This window comes from Asparagus officinalis, chromosome 6, assembly GCF_001876935.1.
Source record: "Asparagus officinalis chromosome 6, Aspof.V1, whole genome shotgun sequence".
Lineage (NCBI taxonomy): Eukaryota > Viridiplantae > Streptophyta > Magnoliopsida > Asparagales > Asparagaceae > Asparagus > Asparagus officinalis.
Window position 1 is genome coordinate 13161680 of NC_033799.1, and position 13455 is coordinate 13175134.

General features: G+C 45.8%; 1 long non-coding RNA gene across 1 annotated transcript; it reads left to right on the forward strand.

Annotated features, from left to right (window-relative positions):
- Positions 1028 to 1301, forward strand: LOC109844413. The gene is made up of 3 exons (XR_002248024.1): positions 1028 to 1067; positions 1134 to 1205; positions 1282 to 1301. It is a non-coding gene; the product is annotated as an uncharacterized LOC109844413 (long non-coding RNA).

Here is a 13455-nt window from a genome sequence, read left to right on the forward strand (position 1 = left end):
ATAGGTGTGAGGAGCCTTTCAGAGTTACAGTCCGATCACTCGGTCCAGGTTGCTATGATGGCTGCTCGCAGGGCTGAGCTTGCTCAGAAGCAGAGAAAAGGGCCTGCCAAATCTCTTCTCCAAGATGATGAAAAGCTCCTTCCTACGGGTGATGACGACGAGACTTCTGAGGAAGAATATGTGGATGTAGATACCGACAGAGAAGAACTCGATATAGGTTTGTTATGCTCTTTGATTTTCCTTCTCCATTCTAATTGGTATAAACGACAGCTCTTGTTCGTTTAATGAAATGACCATTGTCACTTTAGGTAGGACAGTTGACGATCATGAGTCGCCAGCTTCTCATCATACGAGCTCAGGGCCCGGCGATCGAGCTTCCACGCATGTTGGGACGTGTGACAAGTCCGTGCATGACCGTCCTGTTGGTCCTAGGAGGGCTGGCGCCCCGAAAAGGAAGAAGACCGCTCATAAACCACACGACGGTCAGCGTCCTTTTGGAGTGGATTTAGGAAGCATCGCCGATGGAGGGGAAGGTAATATTTATTTTTATTGCTTTAAAGTGATTTACCTTTTGGGATTCGTAACCATGTTTTATGCTCCAGGGTTCTTTGTAGAGGGCGAACTTCCACCGGGTCCGGTATCTCCTGGATCTGATAACATGGATTGCTTCATGCAGCAGATGTGCGACGCCCTTCATGACGGTTCTCTGGGCATCGATCTAAACATTGATCTTGAGCAGGTGAATAGTGTTGAGCCCACCATCCCATATTCAGGTATATCTACATCCACTGATACCCTCCTCAAGCATGGGGAAAGAGAGTCTTCTGTTTTTTGCTGTAGGTATTTCTGAGCTTTCCTCATCTTCCAACATTTAGGTTATCCTGCAGATGTCGCGATGGAAAAGCCAGTTGAGGATGGAGCCTATCATGATGTAGGTTTTGAGGAACGGGGGTGTGCTCCTGTACCAAGCTTCTCGAAACCCGATGCTGGCTTATTAGCTGACATGCTGGCTGAACAGACTACCAGAGGAACCGTGAGACCATACTTTGGGAGTGATTCATTCATAGGTATATATCTGATTCCCTTCATCTTGCCTGATCTTTTGTCTGACTAACGAAGGATTAATATTACAGCGCCAACCATTGGGATTAGCCCAATATCGATTCCTAGCATATCTAGCTTGCCTCGGAGTGACGGACTTACAGGTACGCATACGATTTAGGGATATCGTACTTCTATTTGTTTATCTGACTTTTGACTAATATATGAGTGCAATCATAGGACCAGCCACTGGGACTGATACTCTTATGACTCCTGGCATTCCCCAGATACCTGAGGATGATGGACCTACAGGTATGCAGATGACCTTATCATCCCAATCCTCCTTATTTGTCTAAATTTTCATTTTGACTAATAAAGAAGTGCAACTATAGGACCAGCCGTTGTGCCTGATGCCACTATAGTTTCTGGGACTGATAGTTTGCCTAAGAGCGGTGTTTCCCCGCCACAGCCGAGAGGTATGACTGATTTTCCTAGAGGGGTTGATATACCCTCCATGACCGCTCCTGCCGTTATCTCGGAGTCTGTCGGACCCCAGCCCGAGGGGACCTCAGTCGGCATAGGTATGCTAGGAATTTGCCTTTGAATTTCCTTATCGTATTCGATAGTCTCCTAACCTTCTATATTGTTGGTTGTAGGATCTCGATCCTCCTTATATGAGCGTGTCTGTGCCCTTTTGGTCGATACCGATCCAGACAGAGACATTTTTCGTACGGACCTCGGCTTCTTCACTGCTTTTTATAACAGCATGATCGAGAAACTTCTTCATAGAGGATACTGTCTCGATCAGTTCAGGCGTTCCTTTTCTCGCCACATGATGATGATGAGGGAAGAAGGATACCCGGAATTGGCCGATTCCTTCACTGTCGATTTCGCTGTTCTGGAGTCAGAGATCCGAGAGTTGAAGGAATTGGAGACTAACGGGGCTTCTTCTTTCGTGTCCTCTCAGCTGGAGCATAGGCTGGCACAGTGGCGCGACCTGAGATCTTCTATCGGATGCGAGCTTCAGTCACATGAGAGCTCCATTGCGCAGCTAATGGCTACCGTAGCGAGGAAAGATACGGATAGAGCTGAGCTATTCCGCTCTTTGGACTCGAGCCGCGAGGAAGTGACTAGGTTGAAAGAGGCCTTGAAGCGCGCCGAGGAATCTGTTGCTCTTATTGCAGATGACCTGGCTGGATTAGAGCGTTCTCGTGAACAGGAACTCGAGAGGCTAGGATCCACCCAGGAGAGACTGATGAAGCTGAAGAGTGAAGCCGTGGAGATTTTGGGCAGTTCTGAAGAATCTGCTCGAGCTGATCTGCAGGCAGAACTCGAGCGGAGTTATGTAGATAGACTTTTTAGTTTAAAGTCACATATTCTCAACCGCCAACTGCCTTCGGGCTGACGAGCTTTTTATTGTATGCTTTTGACTCGATCTATTAATGGAGACTCCGCATTTGCTTCTTTTGTGATCTTTCTGTGTTTATTCTGAATGACAAGATTTACGGGATTTTTGGCAAACCCCCAGCCCTCAACGGGTTTAATATGCCTTTACCGATTACCGTTTGAATCGGGCTAGCATGCGGATTGTCTAGATCCGTTCCACATGTAACGTTGTGCTAAGAGAATTGCTTTTCTTAGACTTAATGCTATGACTTTGAATACATAGACTTCACCATTTCTTATAGGGAAAAGGTACCCCGCACCGCGTATTAGGCGATGACTTATCCCTTCTTAGGCTTCGGGATAAAATTCCCCAAGTTTAGACCTTATCGGCGAAAGACTAAATCGGCAATGTGTGTTAGACATAGACTTTGGGATTTTTGGCAAACCCCCAGCCTTCAACGGGTTTGATGTGCCTTTACCGATCACCGTTTGAATCGGGCTAGCATGCGGATTGTCTAAATCCGTTCCGCATGTAACGTTGTGCTAAGAGAGTGAATTCTCTAAGACTTTGTGCTATGATTTTAAATACATAGGCTTCACCATTTCTTATAGGGAAAAGGTACCCCGCACCGCGTATTAGGCGATGACTTATCCCTTCTTAGGCTTCGGGATAAAATTCCCCAAGTTTAGACCTTGGTGTCCTTTTCAATCGATGAAAGACTAAACCGACAACGCTTGTTAGGCGTTGACTCATCCCTACTTAGGCTTCAGGATAAAATTCCCCAAGTTTAGACATTAGTGTCTTTTTCAATCGGTAAAAGACTAAACCGGCAACGCGTGTTAGGCGTTGACTCATCCCTACTTAGGCTTCAGGATAAAATTCCCCAAGTTTAGACCTTGGTGTCTTTTTCAATCGGTGAAAGACTAAACCGGCGACGCGTGTTAGGCGTAGACTTATCTCTATTTAGGAGATAAAATTCCCCGTGCACAGATTGGAAATTGAAAATTGTGTCCTTTATCAGAATAAAGACGGATTGGGAAACGAGAGAGGAAGAATTTTATATTCTATCTCCCGGGACTGAAGAGGAAGAATTTTATATTCTATCTACAGTCAGAAAGGAAACTCAAGGTGGGATCTCCACCCCCAGAATCCGAAAAGATGAAACTAAGAGTGGGATCTCCACTCCGAGAATCAGAAAAATTCAAACGGCCCTAACTTTTATAGGATTAGTCATTTGAATCAAAGAATCCCTCATTTATTGAGGGGAGAGCCCAATTTCAACCCTAACTTTTATAGGTTTGGTGGAAAAAGGAACAAAGGCGGATTTTCGTTTATCGAAAAGGAATGACTCGGTCTTAGTCTTAACTATTTGTAAACTTGACTAAGTGAGATCGGGAACAATCCTAACTTTTATAGGTTTGACTGTTCAAATTAAAAGTGGACCTCTCGTTCATGGAAGGAATCGAGAGAGGAATTTGGCTTTGGCCCTAACTTTTATAGGTTTGATCTGAAAGCAAAGAAAGTGGAATACAGGTAGCAAAGAATGTGCCAACTCGTATTATCACTCAAAGGAAGACTTTAATGCTAGGTGATTAGGACCTAACATGTTGAGTCTGAGAAATGCCAACGACGGGCAGATGGAAATGTTGGTGGATCCACCGTCGTTTAATTTGATCAGCGGATGGTTTGGTGAGGAAAGATTAACCTATCAGAGGATTGGATCTCATCTCACAAAAATAACTCATAAGAGTTAGAGAATTTTGATAAAAAGAAACATTCTGACATTCAGAGTTCGAACGTAGATTTCTTATTCATCAATTCTAAAGTGACTGGGTTATCCCTAAGAATACCCCATGTAGTATTCTTCTGGGAACTTCCCGATACATTAGTTATCCTGAAGATACTAAGGATAGTATTTTTTCAGGAACTTGCCGTTTATCGGCATCATAAGCCGGTCACCATCCTTGGTGACTAAGCGATACGCGCCACTCGAGCCCTTCTTCTTGGAATTAAGGATCATAGGCCGTCTTACAGCTAGAACCAAATCCCCTTCTTTGAAACTCCTTTGTCGAACCTTTTTGTCGAAGGCTCGAGAAATTCTAGCTTGGTAAAACTCAATATGTTGTTGAGCTTCCAGGCGCTTTTCATCTAGCCTTTCCAATTCTTCAAGGCGCTTCTGATGTTGCTCTTCGGTCGTCATCTGGGTTGCAAGAGCGATCCAAATGTAGGCATATAAAATTGCTTATAGGTCCCCTAGCATAGCTCGGCACAAACCGACGAGCCAACGAGGCGACGAGATCGACGAATCGCACGGAAGCGACGGAATGAATCCACCCGCGTGCAGAATCAAGCTAATGAGTTGAGGAATCAACGAGTCATCCAACCGAGAGCGGACTCGGACGAATCACGATCGAATCAAGATCAATTTCGGACTCGAACTCAGAAGCGGATTTACTGCCAAATCAGGAATCCAACTTACTGCCAAATCAGATCATCAAATCAGAGTCTCAGGTCAACCGAAACACGGACAAACGAGACAACGGAAAACGACTCGAAAAAGTCGGAAAACACCGCCCGCGGGGGCTCGGCCAAAGCCGAGCCACCTCAAGGTGGCTCGGCCAAGGCCGAGCCACCCTGAGGTGGCTCGGTGGCCGAGCCACCTCGGGGTGGCTCGGCCAAGGCCGAGCCACCCCAAGGTGGCTCGGCCATGAGCCGAGCCACCCCAAGGTGGCTAGGCACAGTGTCGGCCACCCCGAGGTGGCCGACAGTGGCCCGAGGTGGCCGACAGTGGCCAGAGGTGGCCGACATTTCCCTTTTTGCAGCCACTGTCCTGAGAGCCTATAAATAGGCCTAGAGATGTTCATTTTCAGAGGTCGAACTTTCAAGAGCCGAAACTCTGCCGGATTGAAGAGTGAACTCGGAGCTTGAAGACCAGAAGACTTGCACATTCAGATCTGATCCTCGGCGACCATCCACGTCAGAAAAGGCAGGATCTCGAGAGGAAGAAAGAACAGATCTGAGATCTACACGAGACTACACTCCAGATCTAAGCTTGGTCTTAGATCTCGAGATCTGAGCGATTATTCCCTTGGTGGATTAATCCCTCCCGGCTATTATTCCCTTCGTGGAATAATACCCGCATACTCGTGTAGATCCGACCGGATCTAGATCGCGCGGTGGTCCACGGATTAACCCCGGCGTCGGCAAAGAACCCACACAAGCAAGCAACCGCAAAACAGGAGCTTGCGATTTGTTCACAAGAGGAAAGTTGTAATTTTTATTTTTTTCTTTGATTTAGTTGTAACCGGATCTATAAAAGACCGGATCTTTGTAACCCAAGATGACAATCATATCAATGAAAAAGAAAACAGTTTTCCACGCGAACAATTAGATCTTCCGGCATCGATGTCGAGTATACATGATGTATTTCATATTTCGATGCTCAAGAAGCATTTGCATGACGAAGAGCAACAGAGGGTGATTGATTCACTAGAGGTTGAGATTCAGGATGATTTGACTATCGTAGAGATTCCGGTATGCATTCTTGCTAGGGAGAATAAAAAGCTTAGAAACAAAGTCATTCTATTAGTGAAAGTTCAGTAGAACCGGCAAGGAGCCGAAGAGATTTCTTGGGAGCGCGAGGAGGATGTTCGTCGTGACTACCCACACCTGTTTGAACAGGTAAGGTGTTGATATTTAAATGTACTTATATGCATTGATAGATTTGATTATATGTGTTGCTTAGTCACATTTATATTTAATGGTAGAATAGGTCATTCAGCACTTAGCTCTTAATTATTCGGAACATATGGTATATATATGAGGGGTTCCTTGTTTGGATTTTTTGCCCGACGTACTAGTTCCGTCTAATTAGGGGTTAAGTGAGAATGCATGCATTTTAGAGTGTTAAGTTTAAATGTTGCTTACGTTGCTCGTTTTAACTTCTCTGAGTGGAACTGCTTCAGCCCATTTGGAGAAGTAATCGGTAATTGCCAGGATGAACCGGTCGCCTTTGACTGATGGGGGATTTATCGGGCCAACAATGTCCATTCCCCAAGTCTCGAACGGCCATGGCGTAACCGAAGGATGCAGATGCTCCGGAGGTTGGTGCATGTAATTCGCATGTATTTGACATGCATCACACTTTCGGGCATACGTGACTGCATCACTCATCATGGAAGGCCAAAAATACCCCATTCTTCTGATGCGATCATAAAGCTTGGGGCCAGGTTGGTGTGCGCCACACTCTCCTTCATGCGCCTCCCTAAGGACCTCTTCAGCTTCTTTGGTTGATAAGCAACGCAATAGCAAACCATCGTACCCCCTGCGGTACAACGTTCGATTCTCCGTGTTATAGTAGAATCTTGGTGCTCTTCGTCGGATCGACTCTCTTTCCTTCACATCTTCTGGCAAGATTCCATGCAAGACGTAGTCGATGATGGGGAAACGCCAATCTCGTGGTTCGAACTCGACTTGAGTAGCGTGCACCTCTTGCACCTCTTCTTCCTTGGCATCTTCATTGTAAAGCGGTATTAGGAGTTGGTGAGTTCTTACCGTAACAAACTGCTCTGCTTCGGGAGGTTGTGCCAGAGATACGGCTAAAGCTGCTAACGCGTCTGCATAGGTATTCTGTAGCCGTGGAATATGTTCGATAAAGAATCCTTCGAATGATTCTGCCATCTCCACTGCCATCTTATGGTATGGTATTAAATCCTGACTTCGGACTTCATATTCTCCTTGGACTTGTTTAACTATCAGTTGAGAATCGCCGAAGGCTTCGAGATACTCCACCCCCAGTTCTTTAGCAAAACTGAGTCCTATGAGTAATGCATTATATTCGGCTACATTATTTGAGCACAGTTCAGTCAACGAGTAAGCTCGAGGCATCACGTGCTTTCCTGGGGAAACTAAGACAACTCCTACTCCGGAAGAAATCTTAGAACTTCCAGGAGCACTTGCCACATTAGTTGCTCGTGACGCGCCGTCAAAGTATAGACGCCATACTTGCTGGTGCGAAGTTGCATTGACTTCGTGGGTTTCATCGGGTAGGGCGTCATATATCTCGGCGGTATCCGTAGTTGGATTGTCTGCCAGGAGATCATAGATGGCCTGTCCTTTTACTGACTTCTGTTGTTTAAAATGCAAGTCGTATTGGGACAAGAGTAAGGCCCATTTTGCTAATCGTCAGCTCATGGAAGCTGGTTGAGTCATGAACACTCGGACTGGGTTAACTTTAGAGATAACATAAATGGTCTGTCCAACCAGATAATGTCGCATCTTCTGAATAGCAAACACCAAGGAGAGACATTCTCTTTCAATCACAGGATATCGGGATTCAGCGCCTACCATGGTTCGGCTTAAATAATAAACAGCCTGCTCATGACCGTTATCGTCATCTTGTGCAAGTAATGCACTTAATGAGTGGCTTGTTGCCTTGACATAAATCAAGAACGGTTTGCCCGATTTCGGTGCGACGAGTACAGGAGGTTTCGAGAGATACTCTTTAATACTCTCGAATGCCTTTTGACAAGCGTCATCCCATACAAAAGATACGCCATTCTTTGTGAGCTTGGAGAATGGTTGGCATTTTTCTGAGAGGTTCGAGATGAACCGGCGGATATAAGCTAACCACCCTTGCAATCCTCTGAGTTCCTTAAGGTTTCTCGGAGGTTGCAATTCATTAATCGCCTTTACCTTATCAGGATCGATGTGAATACCTTTGGTGGTGACGACGAATCCCAGGAATTTACCACTAGACATTCCGAGGAAAGACTTGGTAGGATTCATCTTCAATTGATGGGCTCGCATCAAGTCGAACATGGTCTTCAAGTCCTTAATGTGATCTTTTTTATCACGACTTTTCACGACCAAATCATCTACGTAGCATTCGACAATCTTTCGGAGATGCTCCTGAAAGATCTTTGACATGGCTCGCTGATATGTAGCACCTGCATTCTTTAAGCCGAATGGCATAACTGTGTAGCAGAAGACGCCGAGAGGCGTTCTAAATGCGGTATGCTTTTTATCATATGGATGCATCTTTATTTGGTTATAACCAGAGAAGCCATCCATGAAGGACATCCTTTCGAACCCGCACGTATTGTCGATGATGACATCCGTGATAGGAAGGGGAAAATCATCTTTTGGGCAAGCAGCGTTGAGGTCTCTAAAGTCAATACAGACCCTAATCTTCCCGTTTTTCTTAAGGACCGGGACAATATTGGCAAGCCATTCTGGATGTTGCTCTTCCCTAATGAAACCCGAGTCTACAAGCTTTTTAACCTCAGCTTCGATAGCCCAAGGATCTTCCCATGTCGGCATCTGGTCGTCCTCCTCTATTGTGGTAGGATTGACCGTAACCATGTTCGACATCAACTTTTTGAACATTTCACCGATACTAGTATCGGAATCCCAAGCTGAAGAATCGGATGAGCATCCGTTTCTAGCTTTGTTAGCAATTTGATCGATGATTTGCCAGCAACATTCGTCGTCGGATGAGGAGACATATCCAAGACCTCTTTTATGGCGATAATAATCATCGGGTTTTCCCTTCGGTACATAGGCCATTCGAGGTGGAACTCGTGGACCTCGACCAAAGAAAAGACCCTCTCCGAGTGTGAAGTCATATCCATACCTCTCCATTAGATCGCGCGCTTTTGCATCATACCTAAATAAGTGAGGAGTGGGTTTATCATCATCATCTTTCTCTTCTAAGAAGTGATCGGGTATCGGGGCTTCTTTTTCTTTTCCGTAGACGACTTCTTTTCCACCCCCTATTCCCGCGGGGATGACAAGTGTTGCTCCGCATGGATCTTGTACCTGCTTTTTCGTCATGCAAAATGATTGAAGAGGCATATACAAATCAGGGTTATCATAAAGCTTTTTAGTGACATTATCAAGACACATCGAGTACTCTAAATCATCGTTTATTGATAGTTCTTCGGCAAGTTGCCAATTACAACTACTTTCCGATGATTTATCATCGTCAAGATTGATTACAATGGGTACAATGTCATTAAGTACAAAACCACCATCATAATCAAACCCAGCTTCGGTGTCAGCTTCATCTCCGCTGTCCATTCCTTGGGCCGGTGATTCAGCGCCGTATAGAAGGGAATCAGTGAAATAGTTCTCTAATCCCTTAAACGGTTGCTTATCCGCGACCACCGTCTTGACTTCATTATTTGTGTCCACATACTTGAGGCACTGATGAAGAGTTGACAGGATTATAAGATTGCCGTGGATCCAAGGTCGACCCAACAGTAAGTTATAGGACGTTTCTGCGTCAATCACATAGCAGGTAACTTCTGATTTTAAATCCCCAATCTGGCATTTGATTCGAATCTTCCCTAAGGGTCTGGACCCGCTGGTGTTGAATCCGTAAATCGTAGTGCCGGTAGAAGCTAGTTTGCTAGTCGAGATTCCAAGATGATGCATCAGTCGGAATGGCATGATGCTAACAGCAGAACCCGGATCAACTTGGATCCGGTTGACCATGCTGGAGCCAATGTGCCCTGTGAAATACAAAGGCCGATCATGCTTTGAGTTCTTCGTCTGCATGTCTTCTTTGGTAAAAGAGATGCATGGAAAATGATGCGCCGCGAGATTGCAGTGTTGAGCTGACGGCTCTGGTCCTTCAGGAGATGGCTTGATTCGAGTTAGAAAAGCTTCAGAGTCACTCAAGGCCTCTTGTAATGCTTTCCTTGTATCCTTGGAAAGACGCAACAGCTCGTATAGGGTTATCCTAGCCGGGATATTGGCTAACTGCGCCATGATGTCAAAATGGGGTGGAGAGCTTGCATTTCCCGGTTTGTCTCTCCCAATCGGATGATTGAATCGAGACTGCCTCGGGTTTTGGACTTATTGGCGTAGAGGTTCTTTCCCTTTCTCCTTTTGTTGGACTTTCTCCGTATCTACAGGTGTTGGGGGAGTTGTGACAATCTGGTCGTCTTCCTCTATTGTGGTAGGATCGACCGTGACCATGTTCGACATCAACTTTTTAAACATTTCACCAAGGCTAGCGTCGGAATCCCAAGCCGAAGAGTCAGAAGAGTATCCTTTTCTAGCCTTGTTAGCAATTTGATCGATGACTTGCCAGCAACATTCATCGTCGGATGAGGAGACATAGCCAAGACCTCTTTTGTGGCGATAATAATCATCGGGTTTTCCCTTCGGTACATAGGCCATTCGAGGTGGAACTCGCGGACCTCGACCGAAGCAAAGACCTTCTCCAAGTGTGAAGTCATACCCATACTTCTCCATTAGATCGCGCGCTTTTGCGTCATATCTAAATAGATGAGGGGCAGGTTTATCTTCATCGTCTTCTTCTTCTAAGAAGTGATCGGGTATCGGAGCTTCTTTTCCTTTGCCGTAGACGACTTCTTTTCCACCCCCTATTCCCGCGGGGATGACAAGTGTTGCTCCGCATGGATCTTGTACCTGCTTTTTCGTCATGCAAAATGATTGAAGAGGCATATACAAATCAGGGTTATCATAAAGCTTTTTAGTGACATTATCAAGACATATCGAGTACTCTAAATCATCGTTTATTGATAGTTCTTCGGCAAGTTGCCAATTACAACTACTTTCCGATGATTTATCATCGTCAAGATTGATTACAATGGGTACAATGTCATTAAGTACAAAACCACCATCGTAATCAAACCCGGATTCGGTGTCAGCTTCATCTCCGTTGTCCGTTCCTTGGGCCGGTGATTCAGTATCGGATTCAGCGCCGTATAGAAGGGAATCGGTGAAATAGTTCTCCAATCCCTTAAACGGTTGCTTATCCGCGACCACCGTCTTGACTTCATTATTTGAGTCCACGTACTTGAGGCATTGATGCAGAGTTGACGGGACTATAAGGTTACCGTGGATCCAAGGTCGACCCAACAGTAAGTTATAGGACGTTTCTGCGTCAATCACATAGCAAGTAACTTCTGATTTTAAATCCCCAATCTGGCATTTGATTCGAATCTTCCCTAAGGGTCTGGACCCGCTGGTGTTGAATCCGTAAATCGTAGTGCCGGTAGAAGCTAGTTTGCTAGTCGAGATTCCAAGATGATGCATCAGTCGGGATGGCATGATGCTAACAGCAGAACCCGGATCAACTTGGATCCGGTTGACCATGCTGGAGCCAATGTGCCCGGTAAAATATAAGGGCCGATCATGTTTTGAGTTCTTCGTCTGCATTTCTTTGTCTGCATGTCTTCTTTGGTAAAAGAGATGCATGGAAAATGATGCGCCGCGAGATTGCAGTGTTGAGCTGACGACTCTGGTCCTTCAGGAGATGGCTTGATTCGAGTTAAGAAAGCTTCAGAGTCGCTCAAGGCCTCTTGTAAGGCTTTCCTTGTATCCTTGGAAAGACGCAGCAGCTCGTATAGGGGTATCCTAGCCGGGATATTGGCCAACTGCGCCATGATGTCGAAATGGGGCGGAGAGCTTGCATTTCCCGGTCTGTCTTTCCCAATCGGATGATTGAATCGAGACTGCCTCGGGTTTTGGGCTTCTTAACGTAAAGGCTATTTCCCTTTCTCCTTTTGCTGGACTTTCTCCGCAGCTACAGGCGTTGGGGGAGTTGCTGCAATTCCCAGTTCTGCCAATGTCTTGGAGGGAGCGGTTTTGGTGCCTAATTGCTCGGAAGCATCCGGGTACTTGTAGTGATACTCATTCCCACTTCGGGTTGCAAAGGCCTCCTGTTCATCTTCAGACAGCGGGAAGGCGTGAATTTCTTCGTCATCTTCTTCCGGAATAGCAGAAGCTCCATAACAAGACTTACCTTTTCCTTTTGACTTTTTCTTGGAAGAGGTTCCAGTCCATTGTTCATCTCCAACCAAATCTGGATGAACCCAAAGAATCTCACCATTCGGGGCTGTGTGCGGCACAAGTCCTTTCTGGCGCTGCTTGTGAGGATCATCATTCACCGTCTTCACTACTGCATTTATTACTGGCTCATGCTGGAACCAGTTCAAGGGAGCAGAACCGAAACTAATTGATACTGCATTTGCTCCCACTTTCTTCTCCTTCGGCTGCTTCATGGTGATGACCCCGACATCGATTAGAGCTTGGATCTTGTCCTTAAGGGCATAGCACGCCTTGGTAGGATGGTGCCCCGCTCTATGAAATGCGCATTATTTTGGATCATTGATTCTCTTGGCATCTTCCTGATCCTGGACTGGAGGCAATTTGATCTTGTTAATTCTCAATGAGGTACTTGAAGACTACCGTCGAACTTCATCCTTCTTTGAACGGAATAGACTTTCGCGGAACTTTGGCCTCCGAGGTTTTGGCTTCTGGGTCTGCTGTTGCCACCTTGATTGTGAGGCGCCTTTTGCTGTTGCTGTACGGATTGCGCTTGCACTTCTCGAACGTTTGATTCGCGTCCACGCATTTGCAGTGTGCTTTCTTGTACCCTAGCGGACAAATTTGGTTGTGGCGCTTATTCGCTATTTTGACCCCTTTCCGCCTTCTTCTTTTAAGAAATCGTTTCGGCTCGTTCTCCTCGCACCCTTCAAGATCTTCCAGCGTCTTTGGCGTGCCATTCCCATGGCTTCCAAGATGTCCAATGAAAGATTGCTTATGACAGGTCTCTGAGATGAACGTCTTCGCCTGACCGGGATCCCTAACAATTCATTGCTTTATTTCGGAACCTCTCACCAGAAGTTTCGACTGTCTCACCATTCTTCTTGCTTCTCATCAAACAAGAGTGCGTATTAAGACCTCAGTGTTCTGTCTGTCAAAGTAAGTCGTCAGAAACATATCCTCCCATGCATCCCAACTGCCTGATACTCCCTCGCTTGAGCGACAGATACCAATCGGAAGCGCGCTCCGTTGAAGAGTGCAACGAACACGACCGTACCATCAAGGGTTTCATTGCCGGAGATTTCCTAAATGAGACTTAAAATATATTAAGTGTTGGGTAGGGGAACCCTTTCCATCAAACGGCGTAAAGTTGATTAAATTGAACTTTGCCGGATATGGAATTGATTCCCACTCCCTTGGGTATGGACATGGTATGCCGGACCTTT